The sequence below is a fragment of the Jaculus jaculus genome, chromosome 17 (assembly GCF_020740685.1).
Source record: "Jaculus jaculus isolate mJacJac1 chromosome 17, mJacJac1.mat.Y.cur, whole genome shotgun sequence".
NCBI classification, from domain to species: Eukaryota; Metazoa; Chordata; class Mammalia; order Rodentia; family Dipodidae; genus Jaculus; species Jaculus jaculus.
The window spans coordinates 2566919-2579346 of NC_059118.1; the positions used below are offsets into that span (position 1 = coordinate 2566919).

A 12428-nucleotide genomic window follows, 5' to 3' on the forward strand; every position below is an offset into this window, starting at 1 on the left:
CCAGCACTCAAGAAAAAAAAAAAAGAAAAAGAAAAAAAGGGGAGTCCCAACTTTTAGGAGAGCCAGATTCTGAATTAATAAAATTGAGCAAAAATTAATTCCATATTCAAATTATCCTTGAAAATTCCTTAAGAAAAAGATGGGTCCACCCATCCCTTTTCTTCCAGGCTTAGAACAGATGCTGAGTCCTTTCTCTGACAAAATAAAAGCAGATTTGGAGAACTCTCTCAGTGCACTTAGCCTCCAAGAAGACTAGGCTGGAGAAATATGCAGCACCTTCTAACAAAAGGCTCTGGGAAGAAGAACATTTTTTTTTGCTTTTAATTTTTATTGACAATTTTCACGCACATGGATAGTATACCATGATCAGAATCCCCTCCCACTACCCTTCCTTTTCTCCCTCTCAAATCCCCCTTCCACTGAGAATCCCTTCTTCTTTCCAACTACTCTCTTCTCTTCTCTTTCAATGTCATCATTCCGCCCCTCCCCCCCCCCACATTACGCAGGTCTTATGTAGGTAGCATGAGTCACTGTGAGGTCATGAATGTCAAGGTCACTTTTGTGTCTGAAAGGCACTATTATAAGCACTCCTCCCCATTCTTTGGCTCTTACATTCTTTCCACCACTTCAAAAGATGGTCTGAATCCAGACCTACCTAGTTTCCACCATCTGACCAGAGTTCTCACATAGCCTCAGAGAGGGGTCTTAGAACCTTTTCCCAGACTTGTTTACTTCCAGAGTCTCCAGAGCTTCCTCCCTCCCCCCAGGAAGGCATGTTTCAATTGTTACATAGCACTGGTCAGAGTATGCCCCCTGGATGGTTGTTTACACTCCTAAAACCTTGGAAAGTGATCTTGTGACCTTTTAAATTTCAGTTTTCTCAGATTTGACCTCCTGGACTTCCAGAGCCTTCCTCCTGTCTTCAGGAGGAAATATTTAAATTCAGAGGAACTTACTCCACAACACACATGTATCCACACATAATCATGTATAAACACACACACACACACACACACACACACACACACGAGTTAAGGGGGCATAGTAAATGCTCAAAAGACAGATGCTATTATTTTAATATTATTCCTCCAATAATGTGTAAGTAAAACCACATTCTTTCTCCATCAGAATGTCACCAGCATGGGGTGGGGGGCTTTTGTCTGCTTTATATGTTTCAAACTGGGGCTGAGGAAGGGACCTTGCTGTGCACTCCTAGACACGGAGCATGTCTACCTTATTGGCCCTGCCTTCCACACCTGCAGTGGGCAGGAAGGAAACCTTCCCCATCTCCTGCCATACCCGAGGAACAAGGCTATAGTACTGTCCGTTATCGGGCCCCTTGGCCCCAACACAGAAGGGACATTGTTGTAGCCTAAACTCCTCTTTTGGTTCTGATCTTCTGTTCATCCTGTGAAGGAGCTGGAAAGGAATGGGCCCCTCACACATGCCAGCTCTGTGCTCCAAGAACAGACTGACCTTGTCATCAGAAAGATAAATGGCTTCTGAGTTTGTGTACATTCTCCAGGAATCCCTCAGGCTCAGTGTTGAAGGCCTGCACAGGGCACAGCTGAGCAAAGGACAGAGCTTCCCATATCCAAATGGTCCCAAGGAGCCTTGGCCTCAGAAACAATCCTCAAAGCAAATATGGTCCCTGAAACCTTTCTCCAATCCCCATGTGTTGTCTTCTGTGGGTTCAGCCCCTGCCTCACCAGCCTAATGTAGCTGTAATAACACATGGAGCCAGACTGCCCATCCCAACTCTACTGCATGTGTGACCTTGAACCTCAAAGCCCTCATCTGTTCAAAGGATCATGTTAGTATCTGAGGGGTTAATAGCCTTCCCTGAAAACTAAAGGGAACTAAAGAGTTAATGACTATCCCTAAAGATCATGGGCAATAAAGAAACAACAGAGGCATTCGGCCTCATTAAGTTTGATACCTTCCCTGATTGATGTATTCCCCTTAGCCTAGATGGCCTTGAAGGACCAGAAACCAACTGAATATCCTCCTTAGACATTCCTGGCTGAAGAAGCCTATTCTGAACAAGGACACAAACAGCCGCAATTTTCTTATCAACTGAACCTGGTCCAGTCTGTTTTTCTTGGAATCCTCCTTATAAACTTACACCCCAGCCTGGCTCAGTGCTCAGCCTCCATCCCACGAGGAGGTTGCTGCCCCTCACTGTTTTCTCTAAATAAACAGACTGTCTGTAGAGGTCAAGTTTGGTGTTCTCGTTTGCTTTTCTCTTACACTTGCCTTACAGTATCCATCTTCTTTGTGGTTCAGTGGGATCATGGTAGCATTTCCCTCCTAGTTCCACTTATCATTGAGCACATTGAGTAGATCTGTCCTGAGGCAAGCATGGTTGTCAGTAAAAAGAACTAGCTCATTACCAAGATGAACAAATACCTTCTGTTGATAGGCGTTACTAGTAAGGTGCCCCACCCCATTTTGTGGGCAGCTAGTCTAGGATACCAATTTCCCAGGATATTGGCTGGACAAATCAGAGTGGTCAAGCCTCTGTCTAACTCATCAGCCTTTCAGGAGCCCCCACCCTCATCCAAAGTAATCAATCCTCTGTCTGGTTCATCAGCCTGTCAGGAACCCTCACATACACTCCAAGTAACTAATCCAGTCCACCTCGACTTGATACTTAATTTACATCCCCAAGAGTATAAAATGTCCTGATCTAAGCCACTGTGTGGTAACCGCCTTGTGACTCCTGGTTGGAAGCTCTTTTGTTTCTAGTTTTGATTCCTATTTTTCTGTTCCTACTTTTGCTTCCTGTTTTTCTAATAAGCTTGCCTTTAATTAGCTTTTCTACCAATTTTGCATTTGTCATCCACCCAAGCCATTGGCTTGGTAACCTATAACCACTTGGTAACCAGTAGCACTACTATGGTTTATCATGTCACCCTGACCAGACCCAGAATCACCTGTGAGGGATTATCTAGATTAGACCAGCCTCTGTGCAGATCTGTAAGGAACTATCATGATTAGGTTCATTGAGGTGGTAAGACCCTCCTTAACTGTGGGAGGCACCACATGGTCCGGGGTCCTGAAATTTATAAAAAAGAGAGAGCTGGTTGAGTAGTAGCATTCGTCAGTCTGCTTCCTCACTGTGGGCTAAACGTGACCAGCTGCCCATCAGGTTCCTGCCACCACGCCTTTTCCATCAGGCAAATACCTTGGCCTCTGTCCAGAGTCTGTTTGCTAAGGCCTTCAAATTGTACCTGGACCTATGAGTTGAAATAAACCATGCATCCCTTAAGCTGAGTTTTGTCAGGTATTTTCTTGCAGCAACAAGAAGATGATACAGGTAATGACATTCTGATGGGAAAAGAATGTGGTCTGTCACTCATGAAGTAAAATCAACTGGGCGAGGGAAATAACTTAGTGAGTCAAGTGTCTGCTCTGTAAGCATGAGTTCTGATTCCCAGAACTCACATAAATGCCAGGTGGATATGCCAGCCACCTATAAATCCCAGCACTCAGAACTTGGAGACAGGGGATCCCCTGGGCAACGTGGCTTGCCAGACTAGCCCAATAGATGAGCCCTCAGTTTGAGTGAGAGTTCCTGCCTCAGTACATGATGTGGAGATGTGGCTGGTGGTATGGCTTAGCGGTTGAAAGCACCTGCTTGCAAAGCCTGCCAGCCTGGGTTCAATTCCCCAGTACCCATATAAAGCCTGCTGCACAATGTGCAGTGCATATGCATCTGGAGTTCATTTCCAGAGGCACAGTCATGCTTGTTTGAGCACTCTCTCTCTCCCCCTCTTTCTCTAAGGTTAATAAATAAAAGTATGTATTTGCTTATTTATTTGCAAGCAGAGAAGGAGAGAGATGGAGAGAGAATGGGCATGCCAGGGCCTCTAGCTGCTGCCAATAAACTCCAGAGGCATGTGCCATTTTGTGCATCTGGCTCTACGTGGGCACCGGGAATCAAAGTCAGATAATTGGGCTTTAAAGGCAAGTGCCTCAGCTGCTGAGCCATCTTACCAGCCCCAGTACAAATATTTTTGAGGGGCTGGAGAGATGGCTTAGCAGTTAACACACTTGCCTGTGAAGCCAAAGGACCCAGGTTCAATTCCCCAGTACCCACGTAAGCTACGTAAGCATGCACAAGGGGGTGCATACATCTGGAATTCATTTTCAGTGGCTACAGGCCCGGGCACATCCATTCTCTCTCTCTCTGCTTGCAAATAAAATGAAAAAATATATTTTTTAAATAAAAAAAAGGATAGTGATCAAGAAGGTACCAACTTTAATCTCTGCCCTCTATACACAGGCATGCAAATGTGCACACATTTGCACACACAACTGTGTCCACACATATGTGAACATGCATACACATATCATGTACACTCTTCACAAAAAAAAAAATGAAAATAGAGCCTGACCCATAGTTATGTTCAATCAAAGCTAACTGTTGCTAGTATTGGTACCATTTCTGTGACTGTAATTTTCTAGCAAATCCATGGGATTATCTACATGGCAAGGATCTTGGGACCTGCATTGGTGTGAGTGTGGACCCTCTGCTCCTGGGGGGGGGGGGTAAATGCTGGCTTCTTGGCAACCCCAGTCTCAGCCTAATTATACCCTGGAGCTTTGCAGCCCCTCCCACTCCGGGAGCCTCCCATACCCCCAAGTGAAGTAGCATTTTGTTCCTACTCACTAGAACACCAATGTGGGGACACTGTAGCTTGATGGAAAGTTCTGTCATTTGTTAGACATTTCCTCTGTCTGCCTGCAGATTAGCAGCTGAGGAGTTTGCCCTCAGATGCCTAGGAGTGGGGCTGGTGAGGGGAGCGCCTGGGGACTGGAGCTGATGTAATAACAAAATGTGGTTCTCTAGACCACTCTTTTCCCACTTTCCAGAGAGTTCTACTCTCTGGCTGTTCAGAGGCCCAGACACAGGGCAGACAGGGAAGGTGCAGGCTGAGTCTTCCAACCAAGAGCCCCCTCTTCTGAACAAACTCCTGGAATAGGAGATGCTGTACCAATCAGGAAGGCCTCAGGACTGAGTCCAGTTCCTTCTGTCCCCAAGTCCCCAACCCCCAGTCTCCAGCAGGTGGTGAGGATTGCTGCAGGGTAAGACCCAGAGAGTTGTGAACTGGACCCACACATCAACCCTGGCTTGCAAATGTGTATTTTGTTTGGCCTGAAGTATTTTCAATAAATCTGAGTCGATATTGAAAATCCACACTATCCCACATTAAAAAAAAAAATACTTCCAGCTTCCCTGGAAGACAGAAACATCCTGGCCACACTGAGTCCATGGCTGAAGTGGGATGTGACCCCCTTCTGTCCATGACAAGCTCCTTACTTTTTGCACTTGCACACACACACACACACACACACACACACACACACACACGGCTCTGCCACTGTCTCCCAACACCAAGCTGCCTATGCAGTCTCTTGCCCTTATTGTTTTTCCTCAGAAGATGCACACACTCTGAGAACTGCCCAGTAAAATGTTAGAAAAAGAATGCACGGCTGCCTTCACTCTCCAGCCACCTCCTTTACTCATGCCAGCAGCCTGGCCTCCCCCAGCCCCTTCAGTGGAAAGCTCTGGGTTCAGAGCTACCTTGTCCAACACAAGTCCCTGCTCACATCTGAGTTTGTTAATTCGGTGTTAAGCATCACCATTCCTGGGAGCACTGCCGTACTTCAAGAGCTCCTTTGCCTCCTGTGGGCAGCAAACTCTGTGCTGGGTCACACAGGAAGGAATGTTTTCATCACGGCAGAAAGCACTGTCAGAAAATTCCAGGGAGATTTGACTGGAAGTGTGATGGCCACCATCCAGTCAAAACATTGGTTGTCTTGGGATTACAGGGATGAAGTCAGAGGACTGAAACTGTTTCAAAAATACAAAGGTAAGAAAAGGAAAGAAGGGAACAGGGTTGGAAAAAAGAGAATTGTCGCACACATCCTCTTTATCTGTATCAACACTGTGTTGGACACGGGGGGGGGGGATTACACATGTGAGGGGCTGTCTTCAAGGAATTCACTGTCTAGGAAGAAAGTTAAAGTTACGAGGCCATACTAGGGAGATAGCTCAGTGGATAAAATGCTTGCCTTCTAAGTATGAGGAAGCCTGAGTTTACTCCCCAGAACCCACATAAAATGTCCAGCCTGGTGGTGTGCTCCTGTAATCCCAGTGTTGGGAAGGTAGTGAGTTAGTGACGAAGGCTGGGGCTCACTGGCCAGCCAGTCTAGCCTAGCTGGTGAGCTCCAGGCCAAGAGACCCTGTCTCAAAGGAGGTGTACAGTGTTCTTGGGGATGATTCCAAGGTTGTCTTCTGACCTGCACACACACACACACACACACACACGAGTGAGAGGGAGAGAGAGAGTCCACAGGAGGTGATCTGCTATATACCCACATGGCCAGACCCAAGCAGAAATCCGTAAAAGAGACCTCTGGAAGTGGGAGTTCCCCAGCCCCTCACAGAGGTGCTGTTCTGATGGCAGGGGCTCAGCCCACATGTACTTTGCAGACTCTCAGAGCAAAATGCCGTCCCTCCAATGAGTGATCCTCCCCCACCTCACACCCCTCTCAGGCAGCCCTCAGGCCTTCCTCTGGCTGAGTGGGGAAGAGGATCACATTTGTAGGTGGATAGCTCACCTTTAGACCCTTCACACTTGGGAACTGTATGAGCTGGCTGTCATTCAGCCTCATTGAGCCTCTGTGTATTGATCTCTAAAATGGGCCCAAGGATAACAGCCAGAGTGTCTAAAGGACTAAGGAGTCAATAAGAAAGCCAGAGATCTCATTTCTTTGGCATTGTTACAACCTTGTCATGTTACAACAACACAGTGTCCTTCTCATTACTAAGGGACATGATCTTCTAACCCTGGCCCACAACAGAAGCACGGTAAAGATTTTTGTTGTTATTGTTCTATTTCATTTTTTGTTGGTTTTGCTTTTTAAAAAAAAATTATTCATTTATTTTCAAGGGGAGAGACAGACAGACAGGCCAGGGCCTCTAGCCACTGCAAATGAACTCCAGATGCATGTGCCACTTTGTGCAGTTGGCTTTATGTGGGTACTGGGGAATCGAACCTGGGTTGTTAGGGTTTGTAGGCCAACACCTTAAATGCTGAGCCATCTCTCTAGCCCATTTTTTTAAAATATTTTTATTTGCAAGCAGAGAGAGACAGACAGAGAGAATGGGTGTGTCAGCTGCTTTAGCTGCTGCAAACACACTCCAGACACATGTGCTACTTTGTGCATCTGGCTTTACTTGGGTACTGGGAATCAAACTTGGCCAGTTAGGCTTTGCAGATACGCACTTTAACTGTTGAGCCATCTTCTAGCCCACTTTTTAAAAAAAAAAAAAAACAGGTTAGCATTTATGTAGCCCAAACTTGCCTTAAACCTATGCAATCCTCCTACCTCGGCCTCCTGAATGTTGGAGTTACAGGTGAGTACAGCCACACCATGTAAGAATTATTTTTCTAATGGCCCTGGACAGGAGGTTGGAGAAGATGTCTTTTAGGCAAAGTGGCTTTTGGCACTCTCAGAAACCATGTCCCAACCAACTGCTACACAGCTCACAGGAACAGGCTCTGGGAATGACTCTTTGGGCCACTTCACAAAGCCATGGATCCTTCTCAGAAAATAGGAAAGACCCCAGTGTCACATATGAAGTAGGAAGAACTGTCCATGCCATGTAGCTACAAGTGCGCTTTCAACATTGTGATGAGAGACGAGATGGTTCAGTAAGTTAGGTGCTTGCCACATAAGCATAAGGGCCTGTGTTTAGATGCTTAGCACCCCTGGGAAGCCCAGCTGTGTAGGACAATGGCATCGCAGCTCCCCTTGACTAAGAACATGCTCCGCGCTGTCTATTGTGAGAAAGGGAAACTGAAGCTGGGAAGTTAAAGGTTCACAGACTAGCCCCAGTTGTAATGCATCTCCAGAGCCCTTTGTATTTTAAAGCTGTACAAGGAAAGCATTGTGACAGTGACTGTATAAAGCAAGTCGCTCTGAGCCACTGCCAGGGTTTAGAACAGTGAGGGAAAGGGGAGCCAGAAACCTGGTCTGACCCCAGGGATGTGGCTAGACAGGGTGTCGCTGCACTCAGCTACATGCACCCCCTACTTCAGAGAGAGGATTTTAGCTGCAGTTTCAACAGACAGGCCACAATAGCATCTTTGTAGTCAGAACAGGATCTGGGAAGAAGTGGGGGTAGCGGAGCTCAGAACAATGTGGCTGACCATCAGGGCTGTCTAGACCAAAGCCTACAGACCAGTCGTGGTGTGCAGAGGCCAATGGAAGCTCCCATGCTCTCTATGAAGAAGCCTTGCTCATAGTCAGTGCCCAAGCTGGGGCCCAGGTCCCCGGGAGACACACAGTGAGCCTCTAGGTGGACAGAGAACAGAGCTACTCTGTCCTGAAAGAAGAGGTATGTGTCCCCTCCCGCTCCCTCCAGCACAGGACATCCAAGTACTCCATTCACAGCCACCCCAGCCTCCCCCCCTCAAACTGCCCACAGCCTCTGCCTCCACTAGACCCTGAATCTCAGCAGTGTGACCCATGTCCCCACCATAACTGGGATAGCTTGAGCTTGGCTCAGGCCCTCCCAACTCACCCAAGAGCTGTGCTTAAGAGCAGCCTGCTGGGAGCTGGCAGATCCCCCAAACCAATGTAGCTCAATGTGTGCAAGGGGTGTGTCAGGATACAAAGATATTTTTGTAGATGTGAGCATGAGGTTGTACATGTGAGAGTGTGACTGTACATGTGTCCATGTGACTGTGTAGCGTGAATAACTGAGAAACCAGGGAGAAAGAAATTGTTACAAGATGTGCCCTGACCTTGAGGGACATTGTTCCAGGAACTTTCCTAGACCACCTCTGAAGCAGACTCATCTCCTTCCTTTCTCTCGAGTCCTCACCCCTCCACTGTCATTCACTAATTCTTGGATAAAGTAATTTCTAGGGAAAAAATCATTACCCAACTTGGCTCCTAAACCATGAACCTGCTGCCCCAGACAACTCAGGAGGATCTTCATTCTCCAGATGGTTATGGAAGAGGCTGTTTGCTCACTGCAAACAAATACTTGCGAAGCTAAACAGAAGCTGCCCATAAGCAAACAGCATGTGACACAGTCCCTTCCCACAGCCACTTAGCTGAAGTCCAAGCCCATGGCCAGCACCAGGGAAGCTGGGATCAGAGGCTCTAGCCTGTGCCCAACCCACCAGAGGTAGCTGGCTGGGCCTGGAGACCAGAAGGCTAGGAGCCGGGTGACTGTATTGGCACAGGGGCCTCAGGCCAGGCAGCATTGGTGACTAAATAACTGTACTCATTTTTTTCCCTGGAATTGTCTGCATCTTGGCTTATGATTATAAGGGGATGTACACAAAACCAACCCTGAGACTAAAAGGACAAATATACCTTGCTCTAAGGAGCTCTATAGACTTCAAATAACTAGTGCCATTTTATTGAGAACTTTATTATGTGATCATATTGGAAGGTGTTCATATTCCCATCAGTTATACTCTTATGTTCTCTCTCCCCTCCCCCTCTCCTCAAACAAACGTCCTCAGTGGGGTTTATGGGTAATCACTGTGGGGTCATGAATGCACTAGTCAGTCTCTGTGGGAAGGACAGCGCCTCAGAATTTGCCCTCCCGCTCTGTTGAGGACCAAGTCTCCAACACAGGAGCCCTTGGGGTCCCTTTCAATTCAAACCATGACAGCAGGGAGCCAGGCTCTATCCTCCAGGACGGCCTTGGTCAAACGCTTTCTGGTGTGTGTGTACTTTGTGGTGTGTGTGTAGTATTGCGTGTGCTCTGTGGGCATGTGTGTAGAGGCCAGAGGGAACACCAGGGGCCTCTCTCACTTTTCTGCATTGTCTCCTTGTAAACCTGAGCTGCTGTTTCTGGTCACACTGGCTGACCAGTGAGCACAATGATTCTCCTCTCTCTACCCTTCCCCACAGGACTGGGGCTGCAGGTGTGCATGTCCATGCCCAGTTTTACGTGGGCACCGCGGATCAAACACAGCCAGGCCCTCATACTTGAGTGGCAAGCACTCTTACCCATAGAGATGTCTCCTCAACCAGGGGAATTCCTGGGCACCCCAACATGAACTCACTGACATTTGGGTACCACGTTGTGTTCAGGTATCAGTGTGCAGCAAGGAGGCTCAGGGACAGGGAGATCAGAAATGATGAGAAGAGAGATTGAAAAGAGAAGGAAATTATTCTAGGACAAAATCTGTTCCTGCTGGATCCAGGCTGGAGGGTGATCCATTCCCATGGCCAGCACTGAATGACAAACAGCTTGGACTTCTGTGCCATTGGCTTCAGGTCCTGACAATAGGAAAGCCTACTTTAGAGGCTCCTCAGCAAAATGCCCACTCTTGTGGCATCTGTGGAGCACTAAGTGTTTCCACCTCCTTAGGTGCAGCTGCTCCTGCGAACACCCGCCGTACAGATCAGGCCGAGGCTTAGGGCAGTGGAGCGCCCCTCCACCGTGATCCAGCCGGGCCTGACCTGGGTCCGATCTCTGCTGCTCCAGGCCCCTTGTACCAGTCACTGAACAAATTGCTGTGAATAAATCCCTGACCAGAAGCAGCTTAAGGAAGGAGGGGTTTATTTCATCCCAGGAGGTGCAGTCCACTGTAGCAGGGAAGGCATGAAAGGAGGAAAAAGCCAAAAATAATAAAAATCAAAGAGAGTAGGAAATGTTCCAAAATGATATCATAGTTCTTACAGAAGTTGTGGCATTAAGGGTCTCAGGTTCTTGTATCAAGACTTTCTATCCCAGCTCGTGGTATTTGGCATACACTAAACCTCCAACCACAGTTGCAAACAAAGAGACAGTATCCCAGTCTTAGCTCTTGAAAGATGATCACTGAGCCTGGGTCAAGGCCCACACCAACCTCAGGATGAACAGAAATGCCTCACCAGTCTCACAGCCCATTGTTCACTTTTGCAGGATGATGTCTAAGGATTCCAGGTTCTGTTTTACATTTATTAACCTGCTTTCCCAACTTTCATACCTTGGGCCAATAATTCAACAATTTAGGCATGCTCGATTGAGAATGCCATATTCAAGCAGGGTGGGAACATTGACATCTCATTTAAATGAACAAAAGAGGATTTCTCTGTGGCTGGCTCCTCTTGGAGTAGCATGTAGCATGTATACTTCCCCAAATGTATTTTACAGCCATATTTGGAATATCAGAGCTACAGAGGCAGGCCCAGCTCGAGAAGTGTAGTTTGCAACACCAGCTCTGCAGGTTCCTCAGCCTCCAGCTTGTGGCTCTCAGCACAGGTTGCACATTGATCAGCTGTGGTTTCTGAAAAACCCCACTGGAAGTTGGCCTAGAAAACCACAGTTCAAGCTGAAAACTACTTCTTGCCCCACACTTTCCATCTCTCACTAAGGAGAATGTGAAACCAGGGTTGTTCGAAATTATTCACACACTATCTATATGGAGGGGTAAAATGGCATTTCTAAGAACTTCCAGTTAAATATCTTATTTTACAAAGGAGACAACCAGAACTCCAAAGGCCTCCAGGGCCCTTGTCTCCTCACATGCTGTTTCCAGCCAGTGCCTCTGGGCCGCACAACCCTCCATCTATCTGGAGGAGGAGTGAAAGAGACTCCAAAGCTCTCCAAGGCCATCTCACTGCCAAAGGAATACCAAGGGCCCCCTCTTCTGTCCAGTGAACCTAACAAGGTGGACAGTGGACTCCAGTCCTGTTCTAACCATGGCTCTAGACCCTAGAAGCTGAAGGTTGAGCTGAGAGACTGTGTGACTCACAGAAAGTGAAGAGGGCCTAAGCAGAGACAAACATCCATGCCCATGTAGGCCCTCTGAGGAGGAATGAAGAAGACAGGTAGGTGGTCTCTCTTCCTGTGAGCTCCACATCAATAACACCAGCCTGCAGTGACTGTCACAACTGCCTTTGAGACAGAGACCACACCTAGTACACGGCTGTAGCTGTTCTCTTCCCTATAACACGCTTGTCCCTAAGCCAGGAGTCTGTAGTAAGAACTCTCCCTTTCAGTTACATCTTGGACCTCCCACACCCTTTTCAAGCTTAAGATTCCATTGCTTCTATGCAGCCCTGCCAAGTAACCCTGTGAGGCCTGTGGAGAGGCTAAAGGTGGAATACAGTCCAAGCTCCTCTGAGCCCCTAGCTCTCACTGAACAGGGCTCCATTTCTGGTCTCCACATCTGCACAGGGAACTGTTCCCACAGAGACCTCCCTCCTCCAGGGAACCATCGAGTACCCCTTCCGAATGCCAGGCCTATGCTAACTGCCCTCCTCTCTGGAGGATCAGGTATGTTCTGACTGTTTGAGGAAAAGGGAAGAGGTGGGGAGTGCTGGGAGCAGATGGTGAGCCCCTGGGAACCGTGGGAGCCCTTGGGCTGCCTGTTTTCTGCCTGCAGTAGAGATCTACCAGA

At 47.7% G+C, this 12428-nt stretch overlaps 1 protein-coding gene across 3 annotated transcripts in view; it reads right to left on the bottom strand.

Moving 5' to 3' along the window:
* The window catches only part of Gask1a (golgi associated kinase 1A), a 55004-nt gene that overhangs the window by 41649 nt on the left and 927 nt on the right, over positions 1-12428 (bottom strand). The window lies entirely within an intron of this gene.